The following is a 21,621-nucleotide window of genomic DNA, read 5'->3' as shown; positions in this document are numbered from 1 at the left end:
AGGATATCAGAAAATGGAACAATATCCGTTGCTCAGGGATAGGTGGAACCAACATTGCGAAAATGGCCATAGTCTCAAAACTGTTATACTGATTTAATGCAATCTCAATCAAAATACTATTAGCATGTTTTACGGATCTACAGCAAGAATTCCTAAATTCATTTGGACACAGAAGAGACCTAGAACAGCAAAGGCAATCAAAGGGCAACAAAGGCAAGGCAAGAGGCATCATAATCCCTGACTTAAATTATACTGCAAATTTACTGTGACAAAATCAGCATGGTACTGGAATAAAAACAGACCTGAGGATCAGTGGAACAGATTAGAAGACGCAGACACAACTATAGATATGCTCAGCTACCTTATCTTTCACAAAGGGGTCAAATGTTCACTGGAAGAAAAATAGCTTCGTTAGTAAATAGTGCTAGAAAATCTGGCTTTCCACATGCTGAAGACTAGTCCATGTCTATCACCATGCACTAAACTAAAGTAAAAATAAATCAAAGATCTAAATATTAAAATAGAAACACTAAATCTACTGAAAGAGGCAGTGGACAGAAATCTTGAAGAATAGAGGGGTAAGCAGAGAGTTCATGCACAAAACTGAAACTGCATGGGAATTACTTCAAAGAGTCAGTAAGTGAGATCTCATCATTTTAATAAGCTTTGCACATCAAAAGAAATTAACAACAGAGTGAAAAGTCAACTCACAGAGTGGGAAAAAGTTTTAGCTGTCCCTCGGACAAAGGACTTCTATCTAGAACATATAAAGAATTGAAAACAATGAGGCCCCACAAACTCTAACCCAGAAATGGGCATCTGAGATGAATACATACTTCTCAGATGAAGAAATACAAATGGCAAATGTATGAAAAAATGTTCAACACCATGCAGTTCATCTGAAAATGCAAATTAAAACAATTTGGCAATTCCATCTCACCCCAGAAAGCATGGCTATCATGAAGAAATCAATCAATAACAAGTGCTAGCAGAACTGAGGGGGAAACAAAACCCTTCTCCACCATTGGTGGGAGTGTAGACTGGTACAACAACTGTGGAAATCAATATAGAGATTCCTAAAAAACTAGAATTAGAGGTTTCATTTGACCCAGCTATTGCCCTTATCAGTATTTTCCCAGAAGAATTAAAAACACCTTATCATAGTGATATACGTGCATCTATGTTTCTAGAAGAACAATTTGTAATAGCTAAATCTTGGAAACAACCCAAATGCCCTTAGACTCAGGAATGGATAAAAATGATGTGGTATTTTTATACAATGGAGTACTACTCAGATGTATAGAAGGATAAACTTGGGGCTTTTATAAGTAAAAGGATGCAACTAGAGACCATACTCATAAATGAAATAAATCAGATTCTCACATATAAGCATTGTCTCCCTAGTGTAAGAAACTGAAAGAGTAAATAAGATCCAAAATGTACAAAAGATATTGTGAAATGAGAAGAAACTGCTCAAACGGAGAGAACAACTGGGATGGGGGGAAGGAGAAAAGAAAGAAGGAAAATGCAAATATATAAATATATATATATAATAACTAACACAGTTACAGTAATAGTTTCTATTAGTTTATTGAAAAGAAAGATTTGTGTTTATACTGTTGGATCAATTATTCATGACTATGTTTTAGAATCTGAGCAAATACTTTGAAGAAAACAGCACACGTATTAGCCATTGTTGTTCTCTTATTTTGAAATTGTGTATCATTTTTATTGTTTTTCTCATTAAAAAATACTTTTAAAGGGGGGAAGAGCAAAGATGGTGGATTGATAACAACTGTCTACAGAAACTCCCTGGGGTAGTCAACTTGGAATTCAACATAATACAGAGTGGGGAGCCTCAAACAGAAGGAGATGAATGCTGTCATCCTAAGAAGAAATTAAGACTGACCATCCAAGGTCCCACTGTAACTAGCTGACACTGTGACTTGCCAGGGTCCTGCTGTGACATGCCGAGAGGTCACGCTATGACTGGCCGGAGTTCCCCCGTGACTTGCTGGGGTCCCAGCGACTTGCCGAGTCGTCCGAGGTCCTGCCGCTTTGACTCACTGGAGGTGCAGTTACATTGAGTTCAGGGGTCAGTGAGCCAAATGGAGAGCTGAAGTGGCGGAGAGCCTACATTGACCTGTGGTGACTGACAGGAGTGGAGCCATTCCATAAATAGGGGGGCCCTGGTGGACTGGCAAGTACAAGGGGTAGTAGTGACTTCCGTCAATTGTTCCTTTCCTGAACGGGATTGGTGGAGTGAGCTAGACCTGGGTCATGTGACCTGGCGGAGACCCAATAGGTTATCCGAGGTCAAGTCCCTGCAGTGGTGGAACACACTAACCACACTGGCCCAGTGGGGCCTCGGAGGTATGGCTGGTCCAGAGAGAGGCAGTGCAAAGTAATACAGTAGTGCAGGCCACAGCACATATTAGCTTGACTAATCTGTAGGGGAGAGGCCAGCATACGCTGTCCTTGTCTGTACCTCACTAGCACACAGCAGTGGGAATGGTCATCTAGCCAGCGTGCTTTGTTGTAACCAACAAAGAAAGAAACTGGGGCCTCCTGGAAGAAGCAAAATAAGATGGGAAGAGGAAGTAACAACAAACAGTCCCCAGGTCCGAACCCTAAGAACATTGACCCAGGACAAGTAAATACAAATGAAAATGAGAACAGCAAACATGCAATATCAGACACAGCGCCAGTGGACGTAAAGAGATATATTTGGGACCTTATAGATGAGTTCAAAAGTGAGATTTTTAGCCAAATAAAGCAAGATATAAGAAGATTAATAAGGGGCTGGGGACTTAGTTCAGTGGCATAAGCACCTGCCTTGCAAGCAGGGGGTCATGAGTTCAACCGCCAGTATGGATTAAAAAAAAAGAAAAATAATAAAAGAGATAGCACCCCTCAAAAAGACACAGACGGAAGAAGGGAGGAATTCAAACAAAGGAGAGACCCATTTTGTGAAGAATATAAAAAATATATAGAATACAAGAAGCAGATTCAAAGAGATCACCAGGAAATTAAAAACTCTATAGAAAGATGGCAAATCAGCTTGAAAGAAACTAAGAATAGATTATCCAAACTGGAGGACAATTTTGCAATGTGGGAGTATGAAAGGGAAAACTTTTTAAAACCAACAAGGAAACAAGCAGTAGCAATACAAAGGCTAGAAGATGACAAAAAGATCTATAACTTGACAATAAAGAATGTAAATGAAGAATCTGGGATACAAACAAAGGAACTACAAAGGTTATTCACAGAAATAATTAAGGAAAACTTCCCAAACATAGGAAAAGGAAATCATATTCTGATATATAATGCATATAGAATTCCATCCACCTACAACCAAAACACAGCTATACCCAAGCATATAATATTCAAGATCCCAGAAATTCAATATAAGAACTGAATATTAAAAGCTATTAGAGGGGCTGGGGATTTAGCTCAGCAGCATAAGTGCCTGCCTGGCAAGTGCGAGGTTGTGAATTCAATTCCCGGTACCAAAAAAAAAAAAAAAAAAGCTATTAGAGACAAGAAACAGATAATGTACAGAGGAAGGCCCATCAGAACAATGGCAGATTTCTCGACACAACCATTAAGTCAAGAAGAGCCTTGAGTGAAATATTCTAAGCCCTGAAAGAAAATAACCTCCAGCCCAGATTGATATACCCTGCTAAACTGTCTCTAGAAATTAATGGAGAAACAAGATGCTTCCAAGACAAAGAGGAACTTGGGAAATTTGCAATCACCAATCCAACTCTACTGAAGGCATTCTAGAGAGAGAGAAAAGTACTAGGATTCCAGGAACAGTGGCAGAGAGGCCTCAATGAATGGAGCAGAAAACAAAATGAAGAAGATAAGCAGACAACTGATGGCAAAAAAGAGCATAACAGAAGTGAGGCAGAGATTTTATTCAAAACTGATATGATTGATAGTATCAAGTCTGAGAGTATAGGCAACTACACTGAAGATGACAAAGGTCAACGATACACATTCTGGTTTGATAACTGCCAGTTTTTGAAGTTCTATACTATATACAAAGTTGTGTTTTTATTAATACTGTTATGTACTGACATGTTCAATTACACTATATCTGATGATATAGCCAATTCTATTGCAGATAACAAGAGACAACACAGGAACTATGGTAGAACAATTCGTACAATGGTCTTACATGTTTATTTTACATGTTTATTTCATGTGTTTATAGGAATATGTTTTGTTTTGCCTTGCTTTGTTTTGTTTCTCCCTCTAATATAGAAAGGATAGAAATACATTTTTAAGACTCATGCATGTGTAGAATCTATAAACAGTTTATGAGAACTGATCTTATGACAACTGATGAAATGAACAGATACTTTGAAGAAAAGGAGACACTAAAATACCCAGTGCTAATCCTGGAGTGTCATAATGCGAAACCCAGAAATAGTATTATTCTTTGTTCAGAGTGATATTAGCCTGCTTGGGTTTATTGAAAGTCAACATAATTGTAGATATGGGTAACTGCATATATGTTTAAGCATAGAGGATTGATAACCATATTTCTAAGTTTTGTTGGATAGTTGAGCAGAACTGGTTGCAGTCTCACTGTTTGAATCCCCACTTTATATGCTCCAATTTAGTATCTTGAGTAACTATTTGTAAGAAGACAATCTGTAATCATCAACTAGTGATTTCTTAGTTTATTTTTTTCTTCAAAATTATGTATTATTTCTACCTGTTTTCTGTTATGTTTAATCTTTCTTTAAATTAAATTTTTAAAAAAAGACACTACAGTACCCAGTGTTGATCATGCAGTGTCATGATGTGAAATCCAGCAATACTATTATTCTCTGTTGAGAATGATTTTAACCTGCTTTAGTTTGTTTAATCTAAACAAAAATGAAGATATGGATAACTGCATGTATGTTTAAGTGTATAGGATTGACAACCATGTTAGTAAGTTTGTGTTGGACAGTTGAACAGAACTGTTTGTGGTCTCACTGTTTGAATTCCCACTTTACATGTTCCATTTTTGTACAATGACAATATATAAACATCAAGTAGTGATTTCTTACTGTTCATTTTCTTCTCTGAACGTATGTATTATTTCTACCTATTTTCTCTTTTGTTTAGCCTTTCTTTAAATAAAAGTTTTTAAAAACTACAAAAAATACTTTAAAAAATATAATACAGTTTAAAAAATTTGAAAGAGAAAATTCAAAAGTCACAGTCACTGCAGTAGTGGGACCCATAACTGTGTTTACTATCATGTGGTCTCTTATTAATCAGTCTTCATAAAGTTATTTTATATTCTTAAAATTTTGTGTTACCCTCCTTCTCTGGCTCTTACACATATATAATTGAAGAAATCATAATCTTTAGTTCATGACAAACCTTATATAGTGTTCATGTAAGACCCTATTTACTTACTTAAAATACTGTAAAATCTCTCTTAAATTCAGCAATCAAATGTTAAAAGCTTGCCTATAAACTGTATCAAATACTGCATCTTCTTTCCCAGGCCACTGCATTTGCTTATTGAAGGTGATTCAAAAACATTTTTAACATTACTTCACCATATGTAATATTTAGATAGATAGATATAGATATATATGAGATTTTATATGTCCCTAACATGAATATGGTTTATTCATGACTTTATAAAAGTTAAGCATATGCCATGTATCCTTTTGGAGTTTTTTTTAACTTAATAATTTTATTCTAAGTTTTATTTCAGTCACTTAATCTTTGCATAATAAACTGTTATATTCTTCTACTCCTTGCTAATCTGTCCTCATTTAGGTGGACTTTTGGGTGCTTTCTTTATATTCTGCATAACTTTTACTTTCAATAGTTTCATAATATTTCACCAATTTCTTTAATCAGTTTTCTGTTTTTAAAGTTTAGTTGCTATACTTTGTTCTATCAGTCAAAGTTTGGATGAGTCCCTTTATACCAACAGATTTTCTGCACTGTACGTTATACCTTAGAAAACTAGAGATTGAATTTTTAGTCCAAAAGATAGAAACATGATTTATAATTGCAATTGGCTGACTGTCAGTAATTGTATAATGACTGATGCTCTGTAAATACTGCCATCTGATCTTCTTTATTAATTTAAAATATTTATTTTTTGTTGTTTAGAGCTTATTGACTTTGATCAATTAAAACTTATATTGAGATTTTACCATGAGATATCTGATGCAGAATTTTATCTTCTGATCTGCTAAGTTTTCATCTAATAGACACAAGACAAGGAAGCAAGAGTGCCTTAAAACCAGGTTTGAAAATATAGTTTGAGATTCTGAAAGTAATATATTACCAGTAAGCACTGGTTGCTACTACAGTGATTCTGACCCTGCAAATAAGAAACCTAAAGTTCTAAGAGAATGAATAATTTTCTGAAAATTATTCAGTTAATTTTCCATCACATTACATTGCTTTCCCATTGATCAAGTGTCAAGAGGACCCTTGAAACTTTATTTCATTTTCATTTCAATAACCTCTAAATTCCTGTATGATGTACAGTTTGGTTTGCAATATAATACTTACATATGCACCTGTTGTTTAAGATTGATTTTTTCCAGGAGGCACTATCTGCTTTCCTTGTTGATCCTTCTCTCTTGAATTCACCCCTCACAATGCACTGAGCAGTTCTCCGATACAGGCTTGCTTCGCTGACTTGTCAGAAGTCTCCTTTCACATTGGAGACACTTCCTTACCACTCCTGAAATTGAAGTATTATTAATTATATAGTTTCAGTATCTTACTTTTGACACACTCTTTTTCTCATGCCCCTGCGCTAAGCAGTGTTAACTGCTGTTTAAATCACATTGTTGCTGCCTTAGTTACTTTCTGCTTGCTGAGACACAATCTCTCACACTCACAGTTTAAAGAAGAGATTTATTTTGGCTCCCAGTCTGAAGAGGTTTCAATCCATAGTTGGCTGGCTCCAAGGCCAGGCAGAGTGAAATGGAAATGGCAGAATGGAATTGCTCAAAGCATGACAGATGGGCAGGGGACAGACAGACAGACAGACAGACAGAGACAGAGAGACAGAAAGACAGAGAGAGATCCTTAAAATCCACACCTCCTTTGACCCATCTCCTCCAACCAGACTTTACTTCCCAATACATTTAGCTATAAACTTATCAATGAGCCAATCTATTGATAAGTATCACACTGCAACAATCTAATCACCTTCCCAAAGCCTCACTGATTGTGCATGAAGCTTTGGGGAGACAACTAGGTATAAACCATAAGAGAAATAATACACACTACTGTGCTTCTGTCATTTACGTAAAGTTTTGCCACAACTTTTATACTCTGGGAATTATCCCAATGCACAGCTGATAGAAACGAGAACAGAACGTTTCATTTTCAGAACCGCCCCACCACCCGTCCCCGCCCCGGGAACATTTGCCAGGCACTTAGACACATAGTCACTCTCCTGTCAATCACCACAGCTACGATGATCTTAGCTCAGCCTGGTTCATCCCTGATGGAGCAAACACATATTATTTAACCCTCGTTCCTGCTGATTAAAGTCGGTAATTTCCCCCTCATAGCTGCAAGTGTCCACCTTTTCCCTCCAGTCTGAGGTGCCTGACCATCACTCCTCTGGCTTTCCTATAAACAATGATACACAGAGAGACCTCTGAGTGGGCCGTCCACTGTAATGCAGTACTGGACAAGTTCAACTTTATCCTATCATTCTTGACCCTCACTTGGAACAATTAACTTTTGCTGCAGGTTTGGTAAGTAGAAGTGAGCCTGTGTGGCCTGTTCTCCTGTTTTCTCCTCCTGACAGAGCAGTGTCTTTGGCTATAGAAAGATGCATCTCCATAGATGCATCAGATAAAAGCTTCTCCCCATTTTGCTCGGCGGCTGAACCACAGAACACAATGTTTAGTTAGCAAAGCATTTCGCTGTATTAAATACATTCTTTCTTTACAGCCCTGACGGAGTATGCATTTCCAGGAACATGGGTTGATTTTATGAGCACAAAAGATGGAAAATGAAGCCTTTAACGCATTCTTTTTAATGCTTAGGCTACTCTCCACTGTAACACATAATGCGTTTTCTCAAGGACTTTTCTGTATTTTACAAACGAAAGTGGAGGACATTTGGTAGACGTGGAATTTGACTCACAGAAAGCTAAAATAACCACACTGAGGTCAAGCAGTTAAGCTCCAGGCAATTTTGCTCAGAACCTTGACCTTCTAACTATCCTTTGCTCTGACATTATGTAGAATGATTTTTTTAGAACTCAGCCAGAAAGAAGAGTTTTCACCTGACATTTGATAATAAACTGTTGCCTCCTTATCTTGATATACAAACTCTTAGCTGTCAATGCTAAGAAAAGATATCAAGGAAGAAGTTCCGCTCTGTTGAGCACTATCACAGCGACAAACGCTACAAGCAAAGCAGACCATTTGCCCATTTGCACTGTTAAATTCTGAGAGTTGTGACTTTCTTATGGATTATGAGTTAAAGTTTCAGTTTTGAAATTTGCTGTTTGCCTCTGGTTGACACATTGTGTCAAGTTGAGTAGTTTAGAAGTGTAAATGAGAAATTCATCAGGGAGCCAGGGTTATGGCTTTGTAAATATCCTCAGCCTGTGCCAGAGGAGGGCAAGGAGATTTTGTGAGTGCTACACCCACCCTGAATGGTAGAGGAGGTAGCCTGTGTACAGTATAAGGGAGGAGAGGCTTGCTTTCTCTCTTGTTTTTGCTCTGGCTGTTGCCTTGAAGTGCTGCCCCAGTGCCATGCCACCCTGCCTTGGAGCCAGCTGAGTATGGACTGAAACCTCCACAACAGTAAGCTAAATAAACCTTTCCTTCCCTAATTCTGGGTGTCAGGAACTTTCGTCTCAGCAAGGAGAGAAAATAAACCAAGACAGTCTCTCATATTTTTCCTTAAATTATGTATAATCCACTGATTATAGTTTTTGGAATAAATTTAAAAACTAAAACCTTACTTATTGCATAATGAACTTAAACAATGTCCACAATAGTACTTTTCCAACCACACCTAACATTGTTCCCATGGAAGAAATTATTTCAAGATCCAGACTTCCACAGCAAGATCACTTCAAAAACAGATAAGACTGTTTGTGACAGGAGTAGCAGATGCATTAGAAAAAGTCCAGGTGATAGAAAAGCTGGAGAAGGGCACAGCTCTTCCTTTGTTTTTTCCACAGTATAACTGACATTTTTGTCCTGTCTGCTTGAAGGATGCCAGAAACTCCACAGCTTCTCTTCTGAACCAAGAGATGAGAGGGTTCTCTTGCAAATAGAGTTGTGGATGCCAACCACCTTTCCTTCCAAATGCAGACCTGCACTTTGTACAAGAGAGCAGTCTCTTTGCTGGTGGGACAAGACCCAAGGTAGCACACAAGAAGGAAGTATAACAGAGAAAGAAGACAGAGATAGTATGTCAAGTCCACAGCCTGGGTGAGGACCATCTTAATTTGTAGTAGAAAATACACTACTGGTTGCCATGCTAAGAAGGCATAAAAGGAATGATGAGAGTGAGCAAAGCCGTGTCTTTAGTGTTTAATTAAGAAACTCTGCTTATGTCCTATCTTTCCACACCTGTGAATGGAATATATTGAATTCAGTGGTTTTCAGTGCCTTTTTAGCTTCCATGTGCCATCTTGTGCTACAAGCATGCACAAACAGAACAGTGCAGGAGAGGAAGTGAACACAGCATAGTGATGGACTAAGTTTGGAGAGATGCGAGTCTGCTAAGAAAGTGATGCTAAGATGCTGTGAGTGGGGCAAAGCCCAGCTACAGAGAAGAGAGAGTAAAGTGGGTAGCGGTATCTAGAAATGACACAACCCACATTCCTCAAACACCACTGCTTGGAGGGTAGCATCATGAAGGACCTGGCACCAAGTACCAGAGCTGAACCAGTCCATGTTCCACACCCTCTGGCCGCTGGTCAGGATTTATCTTGGCGAATACAGTGGCCATGAGCTCACAAGCACCAAGCAAACACCATCAGATCCTATTATGTAGTAGCAAAGTTTTCAAAATTACTCCTACTCTGTTTTTCAATTTTTTTCCTGGGTTGCTTCCTTTTGGCTCTGATTTTGCCACATGTTGCTGAGAATTATCACCATCCTGAGGCATAACTTCTGAGGGAATCCAGTCACAATCCTTGGGAGTGATGGGATCAAGATACAGTGGACTGGGGGTCACTATGAGAGAAAGCGCATAGCAGAGTGACTGAAATTAGACTAACACTAGTTATCCTTGTATCATATTATTATGAAATCTTTTTAAAATTTGTTTCATAAAAATTTACAACACCTAATTTTTTACTTTGTGGAAAAAATAAAACAAAATTTCATATCAAAATAATAGAAGAAAAACAATAGTTAGATCACCTAATTTTTTAATCCAAATATAGGATTAGGTTACATGACCTCGCTGCACGGAGATGGTAGATAGATTAGCAAATAAATTTAATTTACTTAGTTGTTAAATGAGTGTGTACACTATACATATCCAAAAGATTATGAATAGTTATTGTATTGTAACAATTATCAATAAAAATTTACTGTTTTTATCAATTATCTTAAACATATCATTTTATAATTCTACAGTTCAGTTTCAAAAACTCTTTCAAAAGTCATAAGAATAATTTTGTGAAGTCAAATATTCTCTCAAGGCCAAATAAAATCTTAATGTCCTCCCAAAAGTAACTGAACAAGAAATTTCATTGCATTTTAAAAGAATTATTATTATAATAAATTACTAGATCCTCAGGTACTTATTGATTATATCTTCCGAAGTAAAATGAGAGGAAAGCAGATAAGAATGAAATTTATTTAAATATGTTGGTATGTTGTGTCTTGAATTATTCCAGTGTTTTAAATCAGTTTCTGTTGATTTTGTAGAAATAATCTTAGAAAATATTTTGTATATATCATTACAATAAAGAAGGTGATGATTGATGGGACTTTATTGTACTATTGAACCTATGCTATTCTTCAGTAAGTAGATGATTGTCTATCAGTTAAAATCAAAAGATCAGAAATGGAAAGTAAATAAAAAATCATGGTTTGTTGCTAAAACTTGGAAAGAATAATAATATTACAAAGAAACCGAACAAGTCAACCAATATGGAAAATAATTTAACTCTAAGCACACATTTTTCAGCATATAAATATTTGAGATTTCCATTTCCAAATTTCCTTTAATCAACATTAGCAGCCAAGAGGACTGCATGGATATTCATGGACAGTGACACATAGGGTCCAGGAAGCTCAGCCTCACATTTAAAATTTTAAAATACACACATTTTAATAACTAATATAGTAGGTGAAAGTTTTGATAATGTCTGATACATAATTATAGACTGCAGTGTAACAATCATCTCCACCATATTTGAGTAAGCAAGACATTCAGTAGAAATAAAAGTCATGTTTTTCTATTGAATCTGACAGGAGCTACAATACCAAAGAGAACAGAAGTGGAAAATAGAAACATGAAATTAAATTATAAAAAAAATGTTCAATTATAAAATAGTCATGTCAAATTCAAATGGAAAGGCTCTTTAAAACTTCTAATGCGTTATATGTGAATTTCACTGTCAGGTGATGATGAAAGCATGGCGTCATTTGGGTCCTGGGCCTGCAGGATGGGGAAAGTGAGGCGAGTTCTTATGAAGAATCTAAAGTGAAGCCAAGCGCAGTGGTGTACACCAACCTCAACTACTCAAGAATGATCAGAGAATCACAAGCCCAAGCCCAGCCTGGGAACATTGGTGAAACCTTGTCTCAACATTTTTAAAAGGGGCTCTGGAGATGGAGGTCAGTGGTAGAGCACTTGTATAACAACCCAATTATGAAAAATAAAGGAAAGATAGGACAGGGAAGAATGGAAGGAAGCAAAAATGAGGGCAGGACGAAGGGAGAGAAGGAAGGAAAGAGGGAAGACAGAAGCAGGGCAGAATACAGGGAGGAAGAAAAGAAAGAAGGAAGGAATGAGGGAAGGAAGAGAAAAGGAAAACAAAAAATCCAAAATGAACCTGGTATGATTAAGTCTTTACATGTTCATTTTAATTATCATTGACAATACCGCAAACAGAAAAACTCGAGGTTCTTAAACATCCGGTAGTTAGCCCTAGGTTCTGGGTGTGCACAGCTGTTCAAGTGTGCGCCTAGGCATTTCAGTGCTTTCGCTGGTTGAGGAATCCGTGGAAAAGGCAAAGTTCCATCTACTGAGTAAACTCTTTAGGTGAAACAAGTGTATCAAGTTTTCATTAACTATTAGAAATTGAACATTACTTTAGTTTCCTCATCTATGAACTGGGAGCAATAGAGGAACCTACCCATAGGATTATTAGGATTACTGAATGAGCTTAAGACACGTTAGGTGCTTAAAAAATTGAATTACTAGTACTATTTATTATTACTATGAGTGACTTTTAACTGTTTCATTGTTTAAATGACATTTCTGGACTGTAACGAAAAGGAAAGGTTTTTGAATAGGACATCTTTGGTATTTGTTTTGGAAAATTTAGGCTTCTTAAAGATAAGGTTGCCATTCAAACTGTCACAGTGATATCACTGGAAATGATCTATGAAATTAGTTGAAACATCCCATTTGGACCATCACTAGGCCAGGTAACCAAGATTTAGAGAGATTTCATATAAAATCAGAAAGTAAATTTTGAAGCATTGCATAAAACATTTCAGATATTGAGGGCTGAAAAAATGATCTGTTATTTCCTTCTTTTTGACCCAGCTCTGAGAAACAGATTCCGGACATTTAGCAGTTATTATTATTGTTGTTGTTACTATTTTACTTCGTTGTCCTTACTGACTCAGCTGGACGGATGTGGCAGTATTGCCCTCACACAGGGGAGCAGCCACTCAGCACTTTTCTCTGAAGGCATTCTGGAAAAATATTCTCAAAAAAAGCAAAGTATGGGCATAAAAGAAGCGGTAAACAAGGAAGCAACAGGCTTCCCAAGACCACAAACACAGAGCTTTAAAAATCTGCAGACAAATGACATCGTAAATATGTGACGCTGATGCTTACAACCTGATTGTAGGAGAGAAGGCTTCAAGGCAGGTTATCCGTGAGTTTCTCGAATAACCTTACAAGCAAAGATATCTTAGGACACCCGAGAAAAATGAGACAGCAGTTTGCCGTAGATAAATCCTCATCTGTTTGCTGCTCTACAGCTATGAGCGGGCTGCTGCATCTCATTCTTTGGCCTGTCTCAGGGTCTCAACTGGTTTCTTCCATTGATATGCGTAAGACAAAATGGAGGATAATGGAGTGTGAAGCAGTTTGACCAGAATACGAGGAGTTCTGTAAGTACGTGTATCTTAAATACTGTGAAATTTGTGATATATACATATATATTAATTTATTTTAATTTATCAGAAAACTGCTCTCTTTACATTAGTGAGACCATTCAGTGGAAGCAATGACTTAGAAGAGAGAGCTGTGAGGATGAACGCAGAACAACTTCTTGACAACTTGTGTTAATAATAACCTTTGGAAATACAGGATTCATACTCTTAGGAATACAATGGCAATGTTAGTGGAAATTCATGATTTAAATATATTTCTGAACAGAATTCTTAGCAAATTGTAAGGCTCAAAGTGATAAAGCAGAATGTTTTTGGTAATTGTTTCCATAAAAAGACACTGACATTAGAAAAATAATAAAAACAACAAAATGTAAACCTCTGTTCTCCCAGTTCTGCCTTAGAAGCAGCTTTTCTTCTTGGAGATGAAATCACAAGCTCTGACCCTCACTACCTGAAAGGCTTCTCACTTTTCACAGGAGACAGACACCTGTCAGACTCTGTAAAGCAAAAAGTACATAGATTGTGTTAACACCAGTACTCCCTGAGCTTTTTCACTAAATTAATAATTACTGATTACTAAAGATCAGCTATCTCTCCTCTGTTTCACCTGAGACATTTTTCTGTGTTCATTACAGCCCAGCTGCTGGGGCAGAGGCTGCCTCTTGCATTAGGCTTTTCTTACACCAGCTAGATGCTGTGTTGCTTCCTTCACAAGAATCTAGTGAGAGTCCATCTCACCTTCCTCTTCCAACAGCAAAGTCTGCGCTAATGAACAGGCCGGAAAAATGAGGTGACATGCTCCAAGTGAGACAAGGAATTGATCGTGTCATCTGGTCACAACAGAAGGGTGAACTGCAGTCTTAGAGTTTTTTTTTCTTTTTAAACTGGGTAGATAGAAGACAAAATAAAAAGAAATATTGCTAATAGTTCGGGGACAAAAATCTACTATACATTGAACATCTGTAACATATGTATCTATAATCCAAAATGGACCAAAATCTGAAGCTTTTCAAGAGCCAGTGTGATAACATGAGTGGTAAAATCCTGACACCAATAGCTGACGCCCACATTTAAAGGTGGAGAGGCTTAACTTGGCTCACAGTTTCAGGGAATTCAGTACATGGTCAACTGACTCCAAGGGAGAAATACCGTGGTAGAAAGGCATGGCAGTGCAGAGGTGCTCAGTACATGATGTTTGGGAAGCAGAGCAGGTGAACAATGCCAGACAGGAAGCAGTGAGTGACCAGATAAAGACCCCAAAATCATGCCTCTGTGCCCCACCCAGAAGTGTACCTCTCCATCCTCCACGTGGATCCCAGAGTCAATCAGGTTGATGTTCTATCTTAACTGTCATAGGCTATCCCTTGTCTACTTGATACCAACATATCTCCTCAATCCATACTTAATATCCAAATAAACAAGGCCATAATTCCAGCTAGCATTATACAATTGTCCTGGATACAAACAAAACACAATAATCCTTCCCCCAAAGTGTCAGCAGTCCCAGTGTTAGTTAAAAGTCCAAGTATCCTCTGATCCTCAAGACAATGCTTAGCTATGAATCTATAAAAATAAAAAACAAGTTACCTAATCTCAAGTTACACTGGCACAGGATAAATATTTTCACTCACACATGAAGGAACAAGGGGATAGATAAGAACAGAACCAAACCAAGAGCAGGACCCCCAGGCCAAACACTGAGTCCTCTAGTTTTGTATCCTGAGTCCAGGACGCATGATAGTGAGGTGGGAGTTGGGTGCCCTCCCACCGTGACACAGTTGCTTCTCTCTTATGCTGACACCCTAAAACTTTTCTTGGCTGGTCTTAGTTACTTCATTCTTTGCCAAAACACCATACCTGACACAATTTAATGGAGGAAAGCTTATTTAATTTCATAGTTTATAGAGGTTACAATCCATAGGCAGCTGGCTCCAAGGCAGGGCAGCATAGCAGAGGGGAATAGCAGAGAAAGAGCCCATGGCTAGGAAGACAGAAAGCAGGGAGTGATCTCAGGAGTAGGGAGGATGTACATCTGCAGGCTACACCTACCAACCAGGCATCATCTGCACTGGGCATCACCTACCACCATCTCACCCAGTTATAAACCCGTCAGTGGACTAATCGACTGATGAGGGTCACACATTCACAAAACTGTCACCTCCCAAAAGGCCCACCAGTGAACCTATGAGGCTTTGGTGGGCTCTCCAGATATAAACCGTACCAGCAGGTGATCCACATACTTTGCATCTTCAAATTCCTGAAGTCTCCACCGCATCTTCAGCTTTATCCCCACAGCTTCACGCACTGCCTCTCAGTGGTGACTTTTTTGCCCTAACTTTGAGGTCTGACTGGAAATCTCGCTAAGCGCACAAGTCTTGAATTCTGCAAGCCAATAAAACCAAGCCACGCTTACCTGTCAGTGGGACCAGCAGCCAGGTTCCCTTGGAGTTACCTTCTGAGTGCCTGATTGGCCAAGCACAGTAGAATGAATCATGCAACAAGATGCTTCCAGGATAAGGAGGAACTAGGGGAATTTGCAACTACCAATTCAACTCTACAGAGAATACTGCAGGATATTCTAAAAATGAAAAATACCAAGATTCCAGAAACAGTGGCAGAGAGGCCACAATGAATGGAGCAGAAAGCGAAATGAAGAAGACAAACTGACAACAAATGACAGAAAAAGAGCTCAACAGAAATGAGGCAGAGAAGGTTGGATGGTAGGAACAGCTATTTTGGAGAAAACAAGACATCATAATAGCTAGTGCTGATTTAATATCATCTTGTTTTGAAGTCCCATCAAGCTTTTGTTCTTCTGTCTCCATCGGTTTTAACCTGTTGTATCTTATTGGACTTTATTATATGTGATAATATAAACAAAAATTTTTATAGACAAGGAGATTATACAGAAACCATTGTTCATTTTCTGTTAGTTGATTCTAAATACACTGTAATACTGTCATTCTCTTGAATGGTTTTACATTGTCTTGATATGTTTGATGCTACAGTATACGAAGTTATACCCAAAGATTTTAAGGAAAGAGACACTATGGTAACTACTTTTTTGTCGAGATTATCTTGTGGTGAAACACTATTTTGCTTAAATGGCTATGTTTTGACCTGCACTGTTTTGTTGTTATGCCCTCTTTTTTATCTCAATTGCCTTTTTATTATCTACTTTTTCATTTTTATCCTTTTAATTAAGGGAAAAATACATTAAAAAATAGCAGGATTAAAAAAAAGAAAAAAAAGAATGAATCACACAGACCCAATCATGTAAGAGGCACTTTGGGAACAGGGACCCAAACATCTCTTTTCAAGTGGAACTTTGTACTTCTGCATGTGGGGTTCTGTTGGTTTCTCAGATGTCCTCAAGTCATCTTTCTTCTGGTCCCAGAGCAAAGTTTTTGGTTTCTTTTTAATGCCACTAGCCTTTTCAGTCATACCTGCTTTACACCCAACTTCATAGATGGTTTCTTCTGGGCCAAAATTTAAGCTTTCTGAAATTTCCTGCTTTTCCTCTTACCTTCAACTCTCACTAAAAATTTGTCACAAAGCAGGCAGCACTACCCATGCCACAGCCTGAATGCTGGATTACCTTAACTTTCCTCCACCAGATCAATTACTTCACTGCGTTTATTCTCAGACTCCTAAAAAGTTTGAGAACATGAGAAAAATGTAGAAAACATCTTTGCCAGCATAACAATCATGGCCTCTAATCCAATTGCTAATGGAGCCCTTGTTTTCAGCAGAGAGGACCTGAGTCTGACCTTTGCTATTGGTATCCTATTGGCATCTTTGCCTTTTTAACTCCAGTTAGAACCCCCCATCAAATTCTCTTTCTTACACTGTACGGGTTCTCCAGGCCAAACTTTTTCAAACACTTCCCATAAGCCAGTTTCAGTACAGTCACAGTCAGCCCACTTTCAGTATCAATTTTCTGAATTAGCTCATCATTACTGATACACAATATCTGACACCCACAGCTCCAAGGAAGCACGGTTACTTTGGTTTACAGTCTAAGGAATTTGGTCCATGTTTGGGTGACTCCAAGGCAGAAACGTTATGGTAGAATGGCATGATGGAGCAAAAAATGATCAGTTTAAGCTTGCCAGGAAGCATAACAGATCAAGTGTCAGAAAGAAAGGAGTGAGGAATCAGGTATACTGGAAGTCCATGAGCCACCCAGGCACACACAAGATTGTGCTCCACCAATCTCCTGGGAAGCTCTGAAGATAATCAAGCTGACACTATGCCTGGACTGCTATATTTTTCTTACAGAAAGACATCAATTAAAAGTGGAAGAAAGAATACATTCATCCATTCAGAATTTACAAATTGTCTACTATGTGCCAGAGACTATTCTAGTCACTAGAGCTAAAGCAATGAACCAAACTATTGCTTATAAATTTATTATTTATATTCTGCTTATAGCTTTATGATTCATAGGAATGAATAGTGAAAATAAACCAGTAAAATTAAAAGTTTGTAAAATAGCTCATAAGTATTACAGAGAAAAATTTAGCAGGGAGGAGAAAAAGGCAGTGCTGCAAAATTGAGGAGTTGCCCCGGAAGAGGTCAGGATAGGACTTACAGAACTCATCAACTTTGAGTAAATTTCTGAATGAGTCAAGCAATGAAATCACCAGGAAACCTTGGAGAAGAGCCTGGAGTAGGCACAGGAAAACGCAAATACAGATGGAAATCTTTTGGTGTTAGGGAAAGAACCAGTGTGGCATGAATTTGGGGTTTGGAGAAAAAAATCAGTGCCTTAGCCGTAAAGGTGTGAATATGGGGGTGCAGATCGTTTGGTTCCCCAGAGCCATGCCAAAATGTCAGTTTTTCTCTGAGGGAGGTAGAAGCAGCTAGAATTGTAGGAATTTTAACCTTATATGTAACAATTACTGTGTCTTCAGAAATTTCTTCGTTCAATTGCTTTTGCAAGTATATTAAAATCTTTTGATGCTCAATTTATGTGATGTGGGTGTTGCATTTTTTAAAAGTAGATGCCTTGTTAAGTCTGTCAGGCTACAAAGAATTGTTTTTCATTTCTGAAGTTTTACTGAGCCCATAGAGTTTACTTAGCCATTTAGAAACTCGTGAGAAATGGGGCTGGATTGTTGTCCAGTGAAGGTGCTATATACATTACAAAAATTCAGGCAGTAACCACTCAATAAGAAATTATAGCAGGACTGAATAAAGTCCAATAATATGTAAGAAAAATAATTGTGTCAACACAGGTTAGTGAGAAAATTTTTCTCACCAGTGAAAACTTCAGAAGTCTCAATAATAAATGTGAACAGTTATTTGTTGCTTGTAAAGTTTAGATATGAAATAAACTCAATACATGTATTATCTTACATCATCACACTACTATTACTATTATTACTATTGCTAATATATTATTATAATGTGTTAATGTTATCATCACTCCTATTAGCAGTGTAGGATTATTCCTATGTTAAAGAAGTAAAAATACCAAATAAACTCAGAGAAGTCATACACTTTTATAGTGCATGAGAATAAGAACTGATTTCCAAAGCTGATTTTGTTAAGTTTAGAGTCCACACACTATGGCATGTGGTAAACATGAAATTAACATTGCTAAAGTTATAAGTCATTTTGCAGAGACATTATGAATAGTTATTTAATGCTATGATTCCAACATACTGCTGTGAATGGGAGATACACAGAAGCAATCCATAAAATACAATTTCCATCACTACTTTTCTTCATAATTGTAAAAATATGCTATAAATTTTAAAAAGCGGAAAACTGCACATAGCTTTGTTTCGAGGATCCACTTTGTTTTTGTAAACATATTTACCATGTTAGACATCATTCAGAGGGGAAACATACTCCTCCTATTGATGCCTGTTGTAATTCTACAACATTGCAAAAATTGTACCCAGATAGTGGTAATTTTAGAGTAGAAACATATCAATCACAACTTGCACATATAATTTTGGAAGACATGGTGTGCTACACAGTGTCTCCAAGGAGTATATTTATTTTGCAAAGAAATAAAATGCAGCTCTACAATAAACGCATTGAATTTATCATCCAGGTATTCAAACTTGCACTCAAACCTTGGAGAAAACTGGATTTTGATGTGTTTAAGTTTGGCAACACTTAACCAGCACTAAAGGTATCCGTTTAATATAACTAAAATCGGGCTTTTTCTTTCTTAGTATAATTTCCTCCAGTTTCGATTTCCCAGTTCTAACTTGGTGTCATACCAAGTCAGCCTACTGTTTCTCCCCATCACTCTTTCCGCACCCTTGGAAGGTACATGAATCACAACTGGTGTCTGAGACCGTCTTCAGTCCATGTCATGGGACTAACTTATAATGAGTTTTTCCTGGCTTCTCCAGTAAGACTAAATCTTGGATAACATCCAAGACATATCTGCCTTACATCAAATTCCCCCCTAGAGAATGTGCTGATGGGGGTGTCAAAAACAGTAAATACTTCTCTGCCTCCTAAGGGACGATTACTTTAATTAAAAGATAATTTGTTGCCTATAACACTTTGCAGTTTTTAAGGAGATTTCAAATGCATTATCTCGTTCCTTACAGTAGCCTGTATAGTAGATACAGATAGAAATTACATTCACATTTCCCCAGGAGGAAACTGAGATTCGAAGACAACAAGCAACCTGTCTAAGGTTAGACATCTAGAAAGGATAAAAGTGGGTTTCAGGTGAAGATTTCTGACTGCTGTTCCAGATCTCTTCTCTCCACACACTGTGTCTAAGTGAGAAAGTTGAAGTGAAGTCAGTCACAAGTCTGTGGATAAATTAAAGTAAAATTTTTCGGCATAAAATAGGTGAGGAAATCTCAGAGCCATTATTTGTTTGGCAATATGAATTTTTCCTGAAATTGTCTAGTTCTACTTTATTGACAGCGCATCCTACAATATTTTTGGAAGAATAATTTTGCAGGGACACCAAAAATACTTAATATTTAAATAATAAAATAGTATATGAAGATATATTTACTAATAAAGGTAAATTTGCCTGGCTAAATATTAAATAAAAATATAAACTCAATGGTAATATAATATATAAAGTTATCATGGGAGAACTTAAAATAAATTCTTAAATATATGAAACACTGTGGGGAAGAAATACATATGGAAGAGTTAAACTATTAAAAGTTAATGTTAGAAAACTGATCTATCATTTTTTATGCATTATGTAGGAGAGAGCAAAAAGTACCCCAAATGGATTAAAGAACTAACTGCAAATAAAATGTACAGGTATGTGTTTCCCAAATTGAGACCATTAAATAGCTCTGTACTGCACAATAACACACACAGAGCATGGAGTATTAATGCCTCATGATTTTTGGCTAAAGAAACATATTTTAATAGGAAAACCATCTATAAATCATATAAAATGAGATTGATAGACTTTACCATATAATCACATTTGAACACTATACATCAAACATAAATTTTTTTTAAAAAAAGACAAGAACTTATAAAATTTTGTAATAAATATAATAATTTCAAAAAGTTTGTGTGTAGATATACACATACATGTAATGATATCAACTTTAACTTTACCACACCCCAAACCCCTGTAATACATTTCATTATTCATGTAAGTTCAGATAATACTAAAAGACATAACAAAAATATAAAGTGGCCCAGACATAATATAAATAATCAATTTTAATGATCTGGAGAGGCTTCAGATTTTTTTTTTCAGAAAAGTGCTTTTAAATACATAAAATTAAGTTTCAAATTTTTCAGAGGGAATTAATTCCATAGAGATGCTCTCATAAAATATTAACATAATTTGTGATTTAATAATAAAGGTTCTTTTTATTAAAGCATTAAATAACAAGATAGCATAGCAGGTTTATTATTACCATATTTTGAAGATCTTGGTAAGCATGAATCAAATTTTAAATACCTACAAAAATTGTAATGTGGTAGAAAATTACGTGTCATAGGTATTGCTAACTAATTACACTGGTTTACTGTCTTCATTTATAACAAGAAAACACTAAAGACATTCTTGAAAATAAAGACTTTTCTTATCCTAAGATACAAACACCCTCAATTCTACAGGGATCCTGAGCTTATTAAAGAGAAGTTTATTTCCTGATCATGAAAGATCCTTCCAGACGAAGGCAGAGGATTCAGGTTCCTGGTTAAGGAGGCTCCAGAGTGTGCTCCAGGGACTAGTTTAAGGAGATTTGCCACTTTCAATATGTAGTTTCCAAGTTCCCTGTCAATATGCACATCTCAGTCAGAAGAAAGAGAAGAAATGGATAAATGCCTT

The 21,621-nt window shown here is 37.0% G+C and overlaps 1 long non-coding RNA gene across 1 annotated transcript in view; it reads right to left on the bottom strand.

The window, feature by feature from the left end:
• Positions 1-21,621, bottom strand: part of LOC134472888 (uncharacterized) — a 67,808-nt gene that overhangs the window by 11,488 nt on the left and 34,699 nt on the right. The window contains exon 2 of the long non-coding RNA XR_010042894.1: positions 6,544-6,718. This is a non-coding gene — a long non-coding RNA (uncharacterized LOC134472888). The remainder of the gene's footprint in view (positions 1-6,543; positions 6,719-21,621) is intronic.

Source organism: Cavia porcellus, unplaced genomic scaffold, assembly GCF_034190915.1.
Source record: "Cavia porcellus strain 051 isolate PalLab524CR breed Dunkin Hartley unplaced genomic scaffold, mCavPor4.1 scaffold_2, whole genome shotgun sequence".
Taxonomy (NCBI): Eukaryota; Metazoa; Chordata; class Mammalia; order Rodentia; family Caviidae; genus Cavia; species Cavia porcellus.
The sequence above is the reverse complement of the archived record's forward strand: the minus strand, read 5'-3'. Positions and strand labels throughout refer to the sequence as shown.